This window comes from Hordeum vulgare, chromosome 4H (genome assembly GCF_904849725.1).
Source record: "Hordeum vulgare subsp. vulgare chromosome 4H, MorexV3_pseudomolecules_assembly, whole genome shotgun sequence".
Lineage (NCBI taxonomy): Eukaryota > Viridiplantae > Streptophyta > Magnoliopsida > Poales > Poaceae > Hordeum > Hordeum vulgare.
The window spans coordinates 192,729,586-192,741,018 of NC_058521.1; positions in this window are offsets into that span (position 1 = coordinate 192,729,586).

Consider the following 11,433-nt stretch of genomic DNA (forward strand, 5'->3'; position numbering starts at 1 on the left):
TACGTGAGTCAAAAGACGCAAACGGTCCCGGCTAAGGTAAGGCTGTAGCCGTGGAGTTAACCGTGCGTGAGACCGCAAAGAGATGCGATGTGTTACAGGCTGGATTCCTATGACTTAGGATCGGGGTCCCGACAGCGGTGCCTCCTAGATTGGTTAGGTGTCGCTTGGGAGCCTCCTACGTCGTGTTGTGGAGTTGAACCAATAAGTTTGTAAGGGCAAGGAGATCGCCTACTTCGTGAAGATCTACTGTGAGTGAGGCTAGTCATGCGTGGATGTAAGCCATTGTGGAATAAACAAGACCGCTTCTTCATGGACCCCTTGTGGGTGGATCCCTCCATGGACTCTGCAGCTGTTACCCTCCGTGGGTTGAAGTCTCCACTAACGTGGACGTACGATAGCACCACCTATCGGAACCACGCCAAAAATCGCCGTGTCAACCTTTGCGTTTGATCTTCCTTCCTTACCCTCTACATTACATTTGCATGTCTTTACTTTACGCTGCTATACTCTTAGATATGGATGTGTAGGGTGAACTTGACTAGTCATAATTGCTAAAACTGGCTCACAAATAAAGGTGGGAAAGGCTAAGTTTTTATTTTATCAAGTAGTGTAATCACCCCCCTCTAGACATACTTCGGATCCTACAAGTGGTATGAGAGCTTTGGTCTCCATTGTATTGGTTTCACAACCTAGGAGAGTATGGCATCTAGTGAGGGAAATTATCACCGTAGAGGTCGATATCAAACTTTGCCATTTGGGCTGTTGTTCGTGTTGGTGTGCAAGGTGATTTATTCGGAGAAGGAAGAGAACCGGATCGTGACACGACAACGGAAGAATTGAAGATGTTGCAATACAATGCTCAAGCGCGTGACATCATGTTCAAATGCTTGTGCCCCGAAGAATTCAACAAAATGAGGCCTGGAGAATGCAAAGGAAATTTGGGATACTTTGATTGATATGCACGAAGGTACTGATCTGTCAGAGAATCTAAGTTGGATGTGCTTCAAAGTGAGCTTGACAAGTTCAATATGAAGGATGGTGAAGGAGACACTGAGAAGTACTCTAGGCTAGATCTGATCACAAATGAGATTGCCGGCTGAGGAAGCGAAGACATGACCGACAAATACATAATCAAGAAGATACTTAGAGCCTTGGATGGAAGATATGACACCGTGTGCACATTGATCCAAATGATGCCAAACTACAAGGATCTCAAGCCAACCGAAGTCATTGGAAGGATTGTTGCTCACGAAATGTCACTCAAGGACAAAGATGAGTTGCACAACAAGTCAATCGGTGCTTACAAAGCTTCAAGTGATGCTTGTTGGGTAACGTAGCATAAATTCAAAATTTTCCTACGCCATATTCAGATCTTCCTATGGAGAGACCAACAACGAGAGAGGGGTGAGTGCATCTTCATACCTTTGAAGATTGCTAAGCGGAAGCGTTGCTAGAACGCGGTTGATGGAGTCGTACTCGCAGCGATTCAGATCGCGGTGTGATTCCGATCTAGTACCGAACCACGACACTTCCGCGTTCAACACACGTGCAGCCCGGTGACGTCTCCCGCACCTTGATACAGCAAGGAGGAGGGAGAGGTTGGGAAGATCTCCGGCAGCACGACGGCGTGGTGTCGATGGAGATACGAGGTCTCCTGGCAGGGCTTTGCTAAGCACCGTGGGAGAGGAGGAAGAAGGGGAGCAGGGCTGCGCCGAGGGAGAGGGAAAACCGTGTGCAAAACAGCCCCAAAACCCTCTCTATATATAGGAGGAGGGGAGGACGGTGTGCCACCCCTAGGGTTCCCACCCTAGGTGGTGCGGCAGCCTCCCCAGATGGGAGGTGCGGCGGCCAGGGCAGGGAGAGGGGGCGGCGCACCCCTAGGTGGGCCTTAGGCCCACCAGCGCCTAGGGTTTCCCCTCCCTCCCTCTTGGTTGCGCATGGGCTGGGTGTGGGGGGAACACCAGCCCACCTAGGGGCTGGTTCCCTCCCGCACATGGCCCATGTAGCCCTCCAGGGCTTGTGCCCCCTCCCGGTGGGCCTCCGGAACCCTTCCGGTGGTCCCGACACTTTGTCGGTGGTGCCCGAAACATTTCCGGCGTCCAAACCCATCCATCCTATATATCAATCTTTACCTCTGGACCATTCCGGAGCTCCTCGTGACGTCCGAGATCTCATCCAGGACTCCAAACATCCTTCAGTAACCTCGTATAACAATTCCCTATAACTCTAGCGTCATCGAACCTTAAGTGTTTAGACCCTACGGGTTCGGGAGGCATGCAGACATGACTGAGATACTCTCCGGCCAATAACCATCAGCGGGATCTGGATACCCATGGTGGCTCCCACATTTTCCACGATGATCTCATCAGATGAACCATGATGTCAAGGATTCAATCAATCCCGTATACAATTCCCTTTGTCTGTCGGTATAGAACTTGCCCGAGATTCGATCGTCGGTATGCCTATACCATGTTCAATCTCGTTAGTGGTAAGTCTCTTTACTCGTTCCGTAGTATGTCATCCTGTGACTAACTCCTTAGTCACATTGAGCTCATGATGATGTTCTACTGAGTGGGCCCAGAGATACCTCTCCGTCACACGGAGTGACAAATCCCAATCTCGATTCGTACCAACCCAACAGACACTTTCAGAGGTACCCGTAGTGCACCTTTATAGTCACCCAGTTACGTTGTGACGTTTGATACACCCAAAGCACTCCTACGGTGTCCGAGAGTTGCACCACCTCACGGTCGAAGGAAAATACACTTGACATTAGAAAAGCTTTAGCATACGAACAATACGATCTAGTGCTATGCTTAGGATTGGGTCTTGTCCATCACATCATTCTCCCAATGATGTGATCCCGTTATCAATGACATCTAATGTCCATGATCAGGAAACCATGATCATCTATTGATTAACGAGCTAGCCAACTAGAGGCTTCCTAGGGACACATTGTGATCTATTTATTCACACATGTATTACTGTTTCCTGTTAATACAATGATAGCATGAACAATAGACGATTACCATGAACAAGGAAATATGATAATAACCATTTTATTATTGCCTCTAGGGCCTATTTCCAACAGTCTCCCATTTGCACTAGAGTCAATAATCTAGTTACATTGTGATGTATCGAACACCCATATCATTATGGTGTTGATCATGTTTTGCTCGAGGAAGAGGTTTAGTCAACGCGTCTGCAAAATTCAGATCCGTGTGTACTACACAAATATCTATTACTCCACTCTGGACATGGTCCTGGATGGAGTTGTAGCGGCGTTTGATGTGCTTGGTCTTCCGGTGAAACCTCGACTCCTTGGCTATGGAAATGGCCTCAGTGTTATCACAGAAGAGTGTCATTGGACCCGACGCGCTTGGAACCACTCCAAGGTCGGTGATGAGCTCCTTCATCCAAATTCCTTCATGAGCCACTTCTGAAGCAGCTATGTACCCCGCTTCACATGTAGATGTTGCCACGACTTCTTGCTTGCTGCTGCACTAGCTCACTGCCCCACCATTCAAAACATATACGTATCCGGTCTGTGACTTAGAGTCATCCGGATCTGTGTCGAAGCTAGCATCGACGTAACCCTTTACGACGAGCTCTTCGTCACCCCCATAAACGAGAAACATCTCCTTAGTCCTCTTCAGGTACTTAAGGATATTCTTGACCGCTGTCCAGTGTTCCATACCGGGATCACTTTGGTACCTCCCTACCAAACTTATGGCAAGGTTTATATCAGGTCTGGTACACAGCATGGCATACATTAGGGAGCCTACGGCTGAAGCGTAGGGACAATACTCATCTTCTCTCTATCTGTTGCCGTGGTCGGTGACTGAGTCTTACTCAATCTCATACCTTGCAAAACTGGCAAGAACCCCTTCTTTGAGTTTTCCATATTGAACTTCTTCAATATCTTGTCAAGGTATGTACTTTGCGAAAGACCTATGAGGCGTCTCGATCTATCTCTATAGATCTTGATGCCTAATATGTATGCAGCTTCTCCAAGGTCCTTCATTGAAAAACTCTTGTTCAAATAGGACTTTATGCTCTCCAACATCTCTATATTATTCCCCATCAGTAATATGTCATCCACATACAGTATTAGGAAAGCTACAGATCTCCTACTCACTTTCTTGTACAGACAGGCTTCTCCACAAACCTGTATGAACCCAAATGCTTTAATCACCTCATTAAAGCGAATGTTCCAACTCCGAGATGCTTGCACCAGCCCATAGATGGAGCGCTGGAGCTTGGACACTTTGTTAGCACCCTTAGGGTCGACAAAACCTTCTGGTTGCATCATATACAAGTCTTCCTTAAGATTCCCGTTAAGGAACGCTGTTTTGACGTCCATTTGCCAAATTTCAAAATCATAGAAAGCGGCAATTGCTAACATGATTCGGACTGACTTCAGCTTCGCTACGGGAGAGAAAGTCTCTTCATAGTCAACTCCTTGAATTTGTCGAAAACCCTTTGCGACAAGTCGAGCTTTTATAAACGGTCACATTACCGTTTGCATCAGTCTTCTTCTTGAAGATCCATTTATTTTCTATGGCTCGCCGATCGTTGGGCAAGTCCACCAAAGTCCATACTTTGTTCTCCTACATGGATCCTATCTCGGATTTCATAGCCTCAAGCCATTTGTTGAAATCCGGGCCCGCCATTGCTTCTTCATAGTTCGAAGGTTCACCGTTGTCTAACAACATGATTTCCATCACAGGGTTGCCGTACTACTCTGGTGCGGAACGTACCCTTGTGGACCTTCGTGGTTCAGTAGCAACTTGATCCGAAGCTTCATGAACATCATCATTAACTTCCTCTTCAGTTGGCGTAGGCGCCACAGGAACAATTTTCCGCGCTGCGCTACTTTCCGGTTCGAGAGGGGGTGTAATAACCTCATCAAGTTCTAATTTCCTCTCACTTACTTCCTTCGAGAGAAACTCTTTCTCTAGAAAGGATCCGTTCTTGGCAACAATGGTTTTACCTTCGGATCTAAGATGGAAGGTATACCCAATAGTTTCCTTAGGGTATCCTATGAATACGCATTTCTCCGCTTTAGGTTCGAGATTCTCTGGTTGAAGTTTCTTCACACAAGCATCGCAGCCCCAAACTTTAAGAAACGACAGCTTAGGTTTCTTGCCAAACCATATTTCATACGGTGTCGTCTCAACGGATTTAGACGATGCCCTATTTAAAGTGAATGCTGTAGTTTCTAATGCGTATCCCCAAAATGATAGCGGTAAGTCGGTAAGATACATCATAGATCGTACCATATCTAATAAAGTGCGATTAAGACGTTCAGACACTCCATTGCGTTGCGGTGTGCCAGGCGGCGCCAGTTGTGAAATGATTCCACACTTCCTTAGGTGTGTGCCAAACTCGTGACTCAAATATTCTCCTCCACGATCAGATCGTAGACACTTAATTTTTCTGTCACGTTGATTCTCAACCTCACTCTGAAATTCCTTGAACTTTTCAAATGTCTCAGATTTGTGCTTCATCAAGTAGATATACCCATACCTACTCAAATCATCGGTGAGAGTGAGAACATAACGGTAGCCACCGCGAGCTTCAACGTTCATTGGACCACACACATCAGTATGTATTATTTCCAATAAGTCGGTTGCTCTCTCCATTATTCCTGAGAATGGAGTCTTAGTCATCTTTCCCATGAGGCACGGTTTGCATGTGTCAAATGATTCAAAGTCAAGAGACTCTAATAGTCCATCAGTATGGAGCTTCTTCATGCGCTTAACACCGATATGACCAAGGCGGCAGTGCCACAAGTATGTGGGTCTATCATTATCAACTTTACATCTTTTGGTACTCACACTATGAATATGTGTAACATCACGATCGATATTCATCAAGAATAAACCATTCACCAGCAGAGCATGACCATAAAACATATCACTCATATAAATAGAACAACCATTATTCTCTGACTTAAATGAGTAGCCGTCTCGCATTAAGCAAGACCCTGATACAATATTCATGCTCAAAGATGGTACTAAATAACAATTATTAAGGTGTAAAACTAATCCCGACGATAGATGTAGAGGCAGCGTGCCGACGGCGATCACATCGACCTTGGAGCCATTCCCGACGCGCATCGTCACCTCGTCCTTGGCCAGTCTTCGCTTATTCCATAGTTCCTGCTTTGAGTTGCAAATGTGAGGAACAACACCAGTATCAAATGCCCAGGAGCTACTACGAGCGCTGGCAAGCTACACATCAATAACATGTATATCATATATACCTTTAACGTTGCCGGCCTTCTTGTCCGCTAAGTACTTGGGGCAGTTCCGCTTCCAGTGACCTTTTCCCTTGCAATAGAAGCACTCAGTCTCAGGCTTGGGTCCATTCTTTTTCTTCTTCCCGGTATATGGCTTACTGGGCGCGGCAACGGCTTTGCCGTCTTTCTTGAAGTTCTTCTTACCCTTGCCCTTCTGGAAACTGGTGGTCTTATTGACCATCAACACTTGATGCTCTTTCTTGATTTCTACTTCTGCAGACTTGAGCATCGAGTACAACTCGGGAATGGTCTTTTACATCCCTTGCATGTTGTAGTTCAGCAAAAACCTTTGTAGCTTGATGGGAGAGACTGGAGGATTCTGTCAATTATAGCATCATCCGGAAGTTCGACTCCAAGTGAAGTCAGACGACCGTGTAACCCAAACATTTTGAGTATGTGCTCACTGACAGAACTGTTCTCCTCCATCTTACAGCTAAAGAACCTGTCGGAGACTTCATATCTCTCGACACGGGCATGAGCTTGAAAAACTAGTTTCAGCTCTTGGAACATCTCATATGCATCGTGTTTCTCAAAACGCCTTTGGAGCCCCATTTCCAAACTGTATAACATCCCACACCTAACCAGAGAGTAGTCATCACTCCGCGTTTGCCAGACTTTCAGAATGTCCTGGGCTGCTGCAGGAGCAGGAGGGTCACCTAGCGGCGCATCAAGGACATAAGCCTTTTTAGCTGCTTCAAGGATGAGCTTCAAGTTGCGGACCCAGTCCGCATAGTTGCTACCATCATCTTTCAGCTTATTTTTCTCTAGGAATGCATTGAAATTGAGGTTGACGTTGGCCATCTACAATATTTATAAAGACAACTTTTAGACTAAGTTCATGACAATTAAGTTCATTTAATCAAATTAAGTATGAACTTTCACTTAAATCGACATCCCTCTAGTCATCTAAGTGTTACATGATCCATGTTGACTAACCCGTGTCCGATCATCACGTGAGACGGACTAGTCGTCATGGTGAGCAACTTCATGCTGATCGTATTCAACCATACGACTCATGTTCGACCTTTCGGTCTCTTGTATTCTAGGTCATGTCTGTACATGCTAAGCTCGTCGATTCAACCTAAGTGTTTCGCGTGTGTAAATCTGGCTTACACCCGTTGTATGCGAACGTTAGAATCTATCACACCCGATCATCACGTGGTGCTTCGAGACAACGATCCTTCGCAATGGTGCACACTTAGGGGAATACGTTCTCGAAATTTTAAGAGGGATCATCTTATTATGCTACCGTCGTTCTAAGCAATAAGATGAAAAACATGATAAACATCATATGCAATCAAATAGTGACATGATATGGCCATTATCATCTTTGCTCTTTCGATCTCCATCTTCAGGCATCGCATGATCATCATTGTCACCGGCGTGACACCATGATCTCCATCATCGTGTCTCCGTGAAGTCGTCACGCCAACTACTACTACCACTACTACTATAGCTAACCGTTAGTAATGAAGTAAAGTAGTAAACACATGGCGTTGCATCTCATACAATAAATTAAGACAACTCCTATGGATCCTGCCAGTTGTCATACTCATAGACATGCAAGTCGTGAATCCTATTACAATAACATGATCATCTCATACATCACACATGCAACATCACAACTTTGGCCATATCACATCACATGTCAAACCCTGCAAAAACAAGTTAGACGTCCTCTAATTGTTGTTGCAAGTTTTACGTGGCTGATTTGGGTTTCTAGCAAGAACGCCTTCTTACCTATGTGACAGCCATAACGATGATATGCCAAAGCTATTTACCCTTCATCAGGACCCTTTTCATCAAATCCAATCCGACTAGAGTGGGAGAGACAGACACCCGCTAGCCACCTTTATGCACGGTGTGCATGTCTGTCGGTGGAACCAGTCTCACGTAAGCGTACATGTAAGGTCGGTCCGGGCCGCTTCATCCCACAATACCGCCAGAAAAGAATAAGACTAGTAGCGGCAAGCAATTGACAAATCACCGCCCACAACCTTTTGTGTTCTACTCATGCATAGAATCTACGCATAGAAAACCTGGCTCGGATGCCACTGTTGGGTAACGTAGCATAAATTCAAAGTTTTCCTACGCCATATTCAGATCTTCCTATGGATAGACCATCAAAGAGAGAGGGGTGAGTGCATATTCATACCTTTGAAGATCGCTAAGCGGAAGCATTGCTAGAACGCGGTTGATGGAGTCGTACTCACGGCGATTCAGATCGCGGTGTGATTTCGATCTAGTACCGAACCACGACACCTCCGCGTTCAACACACGTGCATCCTGGTGACGTCTCCCGCACCTTGATCCAGAAAGGAGGAGGGAGAGGTTGGGGAAGATCTCCGGCAGCACGACGGCGTGGTGTTGATGGAGAGACGAGGTCTCCCGGCAGGGCTTTGCCAAGCACCGTGGGAGAGGAGGAAGAAGGGGAGCAGGGCTGCGTCGAGGGAGAGGGAAAACCGTGTGCAAAACAGCCCCAAAACCCTTTCTATATATAAGAGGAGGGGAGGGGGTGTGTGTTGGGGGACGTCGCATGGGAAACAAAAAATTTCCTACGCGCACGAAGACCTATCATGGTGATGTCCATCTACGAGAGGGGATGTGTGATCTACGTACCCTTGTAGACCGTACAGCAGAAGCGTTAGTGAACGCGGTTGATGTAGTGGAGCGTCCTCACGTCCCTCGATCCGCCCCGCGAACCGTCCCGCGATCAATCCCACGATCTAGTGCCGAACGGACGGCACCTCCGCGTTCAGCACACGTACAGCTCGACGATGATCTCGGCCTTCTTGATCCAGCAAGAGAGACGGAGAGGTAGAAGAGTTCTCCGGCATCATGATGGCGCTCCAGAGGTTGGTGATGATCTTGTCTCAGCAGGGCTCCGCCCGAGCTCCGCAGAAATGCGATCTAGAGGAAAAACCGTGGAGGTATGTGGTCGGGCTGGCGTGGAAAAGTCATCTCAAATCAGCCCTAAAACCTCCGTATATATAGGGGGAAGAGGGGGAGCCTTGCCTTGGGGTCCAAGGACCCCTAAGGGTTTCGGCCGAGCCAAGGGGGGAAGGTCTCCCCCCCCAAACCGAGTCCTACTTGGTTTGGAAGGTGGAGTCCTTCTCCCTTTTCCCACCTCCTCTTCTTTTTTTCTTTTCTCTTTGATTTTTCTTCCTATGGCGCATAGGGCTCTTTTGGGCTGTCCCACCAGCCCACTAAGGGCTGGTGTGCCACCCCCAAGGCCTATGGGCTTCCCCGGGGTGGGTTGCCCCCCCGGTGAACTCCCGGAACCCATTCGTCATTCCCGGTACATTCCCGGTAACTCCGAAAACCTTCCGGTAATCAAATGAGGTCATCCTATATATCAATCTTCGTTTCCGGACCATTCCGGAAACCCTCGTGACGTCCGTGATCTCATCCGGGACTCCGAACAACATTCGGTAACCAACCATATAACTCAAATACGCATAAAACAACGTCGAACCTTAAGTGTGCACACCCTGCGGGTTCGAGAACTATGTAGACATGACCCGAGAGACTCCTCGGTCGATATCCAATAGCGGGACCTGGATGCCCATATTGGATCCTACATATTCTACGAAGATCTTATCATTTGAACCTTAGTGCCAAGGATTCATATAATCCCGTATGTCATTCCCTTTGTCCTTCGGTATGTTACTCGCCCGAGATTCGATCGTCAGTATCCGCATACCTATTTCAATCTCGTTTACCGGCAAGTCTCTTTACTCGTTCCGTAATACAAGATCCCGCAACTTACACTAAGTCACATTTCTTGCAAGGCTTGTGTGTGATGTTGTATTACCGAGTGGGCCCCGAGATACCTCTCCGTCACACGGAGTGACAAATCCCAGTCTTGATCCATACTAACTCAACGAACACCTTCGGAGATACGTGTAGAGCATCTTTATAGTCACCCAGTTACGCTGCGACGTTTGATACACACAAAGTATTCCTCCAGTGTTAGTGAGTTATATGATCTCATGGTCATAGGAACAAATACTTGACATGCAGAAAAACAGTAGCAACAAAATGACACGATCAACATGCTATGTCTATTAGTTTGGGTCTAGTCCATCACGTGATTCTCCTAATGACCTGATCCAGTTAGCAAGCAACAACACCTTGTTCATAATCAGAAGACACTGACTATCTTTGATCAACTGGCTAGCCAACTAGAGGCTTGCTATGGACTGTGTTTTGTCTATGTATCCACACATGTAAATGAGTCTTCATTCAATACAATTATAGCATGGATAATAAACGATTATCTTGATACAGGAATTATAATAATAACTATATTTATTATTGCCTCTAGGGCATAAGTCCAACAGTCTCCCACTTGCACTAGAGTCAATAATCTAGCCCTCACATCATCATTTGAATTACATTGTAATAAATCTAACACCCATATAGTTCTGGTGTTGATCATGCTTTGCCCGTGGAAGAGGTTTAGTCAGCGGGTCTGCTACATTCAGATCCATGTGCACTTTGCATATATTTACGTCCTCCCCTTCGACGTAGTCGCGGATGAGGTTGAAGCGTCGTTTGATGTGTCTGGACTTCTTGTGAAACCGTGGTTCCTTTGCTAAGGCAATGTCACCTGTGTTGTCATAGAACAAGGTTATTGGATTCAGTGCGCTCGGCACCACTCCAAGATCCGTCATGAATTGCTTCATCCAGACACCCTCCTTAGCCGCCTCCGAGGCAGCCATGTACTCCGCTTCACATGTAGAATCTGCTACGACGCTTTGCTTGGAACTGCACCAGCTTACCGCACCCCCATTAAGAATAAATACGTATCCGGTTTGCGACTTAGAGTCGTCCGGATCTGTGTCAAAGCTTGCATCGACGTAACCTTTTACGGCGAGCTCTTCGTCACCTCCATACACGAGAAACATACCGCACCCCCATTAAGAATAAATACGTATCCGGTTTGCGACTTAGAGTCGTCCGGATCTGTGTCAAAGCTTGCATCGACGTAACCTTTTACGGCGAGCTCTTCGTCACCTCCATACACGAGAAACATCTCCTTAGTCCTTTTCAGGTACTTCAGGATATTCTTGACCACTGTCCAGTGATCCACTCCTGGATTACTCTGGAACCTACCTGCCATACTT